Here is a 7,055-nt window from a genome sequence, read left to right on the forward strand (position 1 = left end):
GTTCCTCATTGAGCATGTTTGTGACTTGCTTGCATGGTGTCTGATCCAGCAAGAAATCTTGGCCAACTGCACAACCAGATACACGAAACGTGGAAATTTATTCTGCAGGACGATGTGCGGCTTCTCTGTGACTGTCTCCATGCAGTAGTGAACGCCTATGTTGCAACAATAGGAGAATATAAGCCATATTGACACGTTTCCTTTATAAATTGTATCCATTTGAGAAGAGCCTAGTATGTATCGTGTAGAGCGTATCACCAACATAATCTATCATTAAATTTTAATCACGTAGAATCAAGTTTTCTGAGTGTTCATTTTTCATTTTACATCAGTGTATTTGTTCTAAAGAAATTATTCCAAGTTATAACTGAGCTATAAGAATTCAAAATTCACTTAGGATTTCTTGCAAGCAGAACTGGATTATTGATAGTTAAAGATTTTGATTTCCCATTACTCCTGAGTTCCTGTTTTTAATGTAGCAAATGTAAGTCATAAACACTATTTAAAATTAACAACTGTGCGTCTGTAGAAACACCGTATTTAGTCAAATTACAGAGAAGCCAACAAGAGAAGGTCACTGGCAGCTTGCAGCAGTGTTGCCATTACTCACGTATCAAGACTTTCAACATAAGTCTATAGTGTAAAGAAAACATATTTAGAGAAATTATACTAGAAACAAATTCTGAAATATATCCATAATAGCCTATTGAAAACGACGAAGAGATCTACAATAAATAAATTAATTTACTATAAATAAAACAGTCCCTTGAAAACTACATCGTCATGATGCTTTACCAAGCTTTGTAGCTTGTTATTGCAAGAGATAGAAAGTTTTTATGAGTGTACTGGTAAAAATAACATAAATAAATAATAAGTCGTATCGAGTTTTCATAATGAAATTTGATTGATTTTCTATTTAGCTTACTGCCTGACACTTTGATAATGTTATATCATGTGTAATGAGCCAAAGTCTAAGCTTCTACCTGGTAATCGTAATCGTAATCTGGCCTGAGTACTTAGTATTTCATTTTATTGATGAAATATGCCTGACGGATATCAAATTATTCTTAGCTGTCAATTATCTAGATTATAATTTATAGATGGCATCCTAGGTTTAAATCAGTACTTTTACTATTTAACTTGGCAAACAAATGTGGAATCCGAATAAAGTGCCATAGTCAAGACAGAACAATGTACTTACCAGAAATTCTGTGGAACTTCTTTCTCTTCAAATACAATGTGTAATAAACATTAATAAATTTCATCATTCCGTAGTGTATATACGAACCTTGATTCCGAAAGAGGTCAAAGTTTCCTTGAAGATTCTGTAGATTAGGTTCTAGGACACTCTCGACCCAGCTTAATGAAAACTTAAGATAGAACCAGATGGATGGATTAACATAAATCCTGGTCATGTTTCTTTGTAATGGTCATTATTAAAAATAACTAACTAACTAGGTCTACTATAATCGAAATAAATGCAAAATGTATCAAAATGAAATGTCCGAATTTTCTGTCCTTGTTTCACGCAATAAACATATTAATCCTAAAAAGAGAAAAAAAGTTTAGTAGTAAGTGAACAGTAAGAAATAAAAAAGTTATGATACTTTAATTTTAAAAGAAGTATTTAATTTTTTTGTGTTCATAAAAATTATTTCTATTGAGTAATACAATCATGGGAATACTTTTTATCTTTACAGGTTGATAATGGGAACATCTTGTGAATGACATGTCTAGGCATTTTGTTTGCAACAAGCAGAGAAGTTCCACTACTACCCGTTAGGATGGATGCTGGAAAATTGTGGATACTGGTACTTGTTTTGCTCCCATGTAGTCTGTATGGAATTGGCCCATTTGGAGTTACTCTTTTTGATTTTCTAGCGCGACTATATAAAAGAACTGTTCAAGCTGCCGAAAATAGAGTCACGAACGTACGTAATGTTGAAGATGTTTATGATTTTATCATCGTCGGAGGAGGATCTGCTGGTGCTGTTGTGGCTAATAGACTAAGTGAAGTCTCAAATTGGAAAATACTTTTGTTGGAAGCTGGAGGATTCGATAATTTTCTTTCAGATGTCCCAGCTATCGCTGCATACATTGATCATGTACCAGAAATCAACTGGAATTACAAAACAGAATATTCTCCCCATTTCTGCCGAGGATTGGTAGAAAGTCGTTGTATTTGGCCACGTGGCAAAGCTCTCGGAGGAACAAGTGTTATCAACTACATGTTGTACACTCGAGGTAATCGTCGTGATTATGATAATTGGAAGGAAATGGGTAACCCTGGTTGGGGTTTCGATGACCTTCTGCCTTATTTTAAAAAATCCGAAGATCAGAAGAATCCTTATTTAGCGAGATCCAAATATCATTCTACTGGAGGATATCAAACAGTGGACGATGCACGGTTTAAAACACCATTAGGAAAAGCTTTTCTAGAGGCTGCACAAGAACTGGGGTATTCACTTACGGACATTAACGGAAAGCAGCAAGAAGGATTTCAGTTCTTACAAGGAACAGTACGAAATGGTAAAAGATGTAGCACTGAAAAAGCCTTTTTGAGACCTATCAGACACAGATCAAATCTTCATGTTGCATTGAACGCGAGAGTGACAAAAGTACTAATTGATCAAGCAAGCAGGACAGCTGTTGGTGTTGAATTTTATAGGAGCGGTAGATATCACTATGTACGATCCCGAAGAGAAGTCATTCTCTCGGCTGGAACATTGAATTCCCCACAGCTTTTGATGCTATCAGGTATTGGTCCGAAAGACCATTTGTACGAATTAGGGATTCCAGTAATACAAAATTTGCCCAAAGTTGGACACCATCTACAAGATCATGTAGGTGTAGGTGGAGTAACGTTTCTTGTAAACCAAAGCGTAGCTCTTGTGGAAAATCGCGTGCTTAAAGTGCCATACTTTGCTGATTTTTTCTTAAAAGGGAGAGGTCCTTTTACATCTTTGGGTGGTGCAGAATCTGTAGGTTTTGTTCGAACCAAATACTCGGATGGTTATCCCGATCTGGAATTAGTATTTGGTGCAGGATCGACAAATAGTGATAACGGCGGTGTAAAAGATTCTCATGGTCTAAACGATCAGATATATGATACTGTTTACAAACCTATTAAAGACAAAGATAGTTGGACTGTTATATCAGTAGTTCTTCAACCCTTCAGTCACGGGTATATGAAGCTAAGATCGAGGAATCCATTCGAATCTCCACTATTTTATCCCAATTATCTGTCTGATAAAAGGGATGTAGCAGTTGCGATAGAGGGCATGAAATTAATTCTAAAACTGAGCCAAACTAAACCATTTCAAAAATATGGTAGTCGTCTTCATAGCATTCCTCTTCCCGGCTGTGAAGAATTCAAATTTGGTTCGGATGAATATTGGGAATGCCATTTACGTACTTACACCATGCTCTACCACCATCAAACGGGTACTTGCAAAATGGGACCACCTTCGGATCCTGATGCAGTCGTCAACTCTCGCTTACAAGTGTACGGCATTAATGGACTGAGAGTGATTGACTGTTCAATTATCCCTGAAATTCCTCGTGCTCATACTAATGCTGTGGCCATTATGATTGGTGAGAAAGGTTCCGATATGATTAAAGAAGATTGGGGCGTCTCTTCATACTAACTCTACAGTACAAATACTTTGCTCATCATCTACTTGTTGAATTGTTATATTGTTTATTTGTATGCAAACATCTTAAAGTCAGTCAGGTGTAACGTTTCCCCTCTCACATGCTTAAGTTTGAAGTTGAAACATTTGGAGGGGTGTCCAAACAATCTATCACTGAACACTGTTGTTAAGTTTATTGTCATGCGACTTCGTCAGTATTTACCGTTCTGAATTGTAATGTTTCCCTTTCTGCGCTGCTCATTTTGTTAAAGGTATTGGGAATTTGCACTAAAAACATTTGCGCAAAGAGGAGAATCTTAAATTTGCGGATCTTACAATTTTCAAGTATGAGATCCACCTACCTCAATAGTTAATTTCACTGCATGCTCAATCAAATTAGTACCTTATTCTGTTGTATTTCGATAGTAGTTAAATAATTTTTAATACTGAAATTAAATCAATTAAAATGCGATGACATTTAAAATGCAATATTTTATAACGAAAGAAAGAAACTGACCGGCATGGGCGGAGCAATCGGGGAAATGGGGGCATTGCCCACACATTTTTGACAAAAATGAGTTATATTAATCCTACACTCGTCTAGGTAGTATTTCTCAGGTCGGAGACCGACCACAATGTCTGTTCCCCCAGCAAACAATTCCTAACTCCGCCCATGGTTACCGGTCTACTATTCTTGCATACATTGGTATACTGTACTCAATAGCAACTTAAGTTCTAAAATCTGAGCATGCATGAAACCTGTTTCTTAATTTGGTTTTCAGTTGAATATCAAGAAATAATTCAATTTCTCATAAAGATAATTTTAAGGAGGACATGAGTATCTCATCCCACTCCAAAACAAAGGACATATACCTCCAACATCCAAACAGTCGGTAAGTTTGGATTTACACATTTCGAAAATCCTTAAATACCTTCTCAGAATCCTCAGTGGCTTGACTCCAAAATTGAGAAAAACATCTGTCAGCCGTGTTCTCATTCATGTACGAGAGTTTATGTTATGCATGAAAAATATATTCGAGTTGTTGTAAATGAGAATGAATGTGTTAATAGTGTGAAAGTAAAAATTAAAAGTTTGTTTGTTTTTTTAAAATGGAATTCAGTTTTATGGAGTTAACGAACCACTAAATTTCGAATACTTAAAATTGTTATAATTGTTATAATTAGGTTATTAAAAAGTATATTTTTAAGTTATTGCTGTGGAAATTTTAGTTATGTGATCAAACGAACAACTTGAAGTCTGCTCATGTTTAAATAGGTATATTTATAAAATAATGTATTTTGACTCATTCTATGAAAATGCTGTTTCGTAATTTACATTTCAGATTCAGTACAGCGCAGGGGCGGATCTAGGACGGACTTCTGGGGGGCGGTGGGTTGTAATGCTTATACTTAGCGCTACTTTTAAGAGCTTCAAACTCTGGGATGGGTTTTATTTTATATAAAATTAAAAAAGTTTCCTCTTCTGGGAGGGCAATCGCCCCGATCGCTCCCCCTGGATCCGCCACTGGTACAGCGAAACAATGTAAGTATATCTGCTGTTTTAGTCGTTGAATACTTTCCTTATTGTGTGCTAAGTTTATAAAGAGAAATCAATTATTTTTTAAAATTGATGACTTTGATTCTAACTTCCAAATGTAGACTTAAATTCAAATGTCAATAAGATGTAATGATCTGGTGCAATATGTGGAACTTTTTTTTCTGTATTCTAATACAGAAAATATTATTAAGAATGCTTTTTTGCTCATTTCTCTAGGCCAAATTGTCACATTAGCGTGTAATTTCTAACAGAATTCTTACTCTTGAATGTGACAAAAATATTTATGTACAATGAACGTTTCAGAAAATTTTGATAGATAACTTTAATAATTATTTTCAATATTTGATAACATTAGTTGTGATAGCTATTGTATGTGGTTAAGTGATATAAAATTCAAAGGCTGAAGATCAGAAAAATCATTTTCATTTCATTATTTGGAGAAAGCTTATTCAACAATTCTTACTTTAACTGACACCTTTCTCATTTATTTTAACATCCTTTTTTCTTCTTTTTTTAAAATAAATTTATTTCGTGTATTAGAATTAATTGGAACAAATATCAATCCGCCTTGTGTCCAGTGTTGCCAACAGGCAGGTGACTTCAGAAAGTAGCTAAATTACTTTAGTAGAATCTAGCTAAAAAAAAAGAAAAAAAAAGTCTCAACTTATTTAAAACCACACTGAGAAAAAAAATGTAGGTGGCATACTTAAAAACGTAGGTTACATTCGTAATTCCTGTAGTTTCCGGACTTAACGTACAACCGTATATAACATCCTGCAGCAAACGTATAGCTGAAAAAGTATGTATTATACATACTGTCTGCATAAGTGCAATGACGTCATTCGTGTGACGTCATCTGCAGTAACAAGTATATACGGAGGTAATATCTAGCTTTGTGACGTCACGATCGTATGTAGCATGTGGGTTAATAATGACGACACTCACTGACTATCAGGACGGAGCATAATTTCAAGAAGTATGCAATATACGTTCTGTACGTGTGTTTCTTGCGTTCAACCCCGAGGCAGCATCTATATTGTACTTGTGCCCCGTACGTACGACTAGATACAATATACGTATTGTACGTATGTATTATACAGATTTTCCTTATGTCGCACACAGCTTGTCCCGATACAGCATACAGAATATCCGTATGCACCATACAGAGTGCACATATGCAGCTTACAGACTGTGTGCATGCAGTATATAGATTATACGTATGTCGCGTACAGGCTGGCCATATGTAATGTATGGATTGGATGTATGTAGCTTATAGATTGTCCGTATGAAATATACGGATTTTACCTGTATCGCATACGTATTGCCTTGTTGTAATATATGGATTGGGCATATTCAGGATCTAGATTGTACGTATAGTGCACCATTATTGAAGTGCTGTAACATACTGAGAAATGCAGGATACATTCTTACTGTAATGTTGTCACATATTGTTTTTCTCTGTATGGAAACAAAAATAGCTTAAAATATGGTTGATCTTTTGTGCCAATAATAATAAAAATACTACACTTTTCAATCTTAGTTTGGAGCAGTGAAACTGTCCAGAGAAATGTATTTACCTGCAGGGTGTAAGTTTGGACTTCCTGCTAATTCTTTGGAAAGCTACTGCAAAGCCAAGTGTTGAAAAGTGGCACAAGCGTTAATTTTAAAATTATTGGCACAAAGGAGGTTAACCATATGTTAAACTATTTTAGTTTTCATACAGAGTAAATCAATATGTGACAATATTACTGTAAGAATTTATCATACCTTTTGCAATAACTTAGTTGCAGCACTTCAATAATAATGCAAAATGCACAGCCATGTACAATCCTATGTTCAAACTCAAACAAACTTACGTACAGTCA

At 35.2% G+C, this 7,055-nt stretch overlaps 1 pseudogene across 3 annotated transcripts in view; it reads left to right on the plus strand.

The window, feature by feature from the left end:
* The window catches only part of LOC145676362 (glucose dehydrogenase [FAD, quinone] pseudogene), a 146,747-nt pseudogene extending 141,131 nt beyond the window's left edge, over positions 1 to 5,616 (plus strand). For all 3 annotated transcript variants that reach the window (XR_014129385.1, XR_014129380.1, XR_014129383.1), the window contains one exon: positions 1,701 to 5,616. The product of XR_014129385.1 is annotated as a glucose dehydrogenase [FAD, quinone] pseudogene, transcript variant X3 (transcript). The remainder of the gene's footprint in view (positions 1 to 1,700) is intronic.
* Positions 5,617 to 7,055: the final 1,439 nt, after the last annotated feature.

The sequence above is a fragment of the Thermobia domestica genome, chromosome 2 (assembly GCF_964235325.1).
Source record: "Thermobia domestica chromosome 2, izTheDome1.hap1.1, whole genome shotgun sequence".
NCBI lineage: Eukaryota > Metazoa > Arthropoda > Insecta > Zygentoma > Lepismatidae > Thermobia > Thermobia domestica.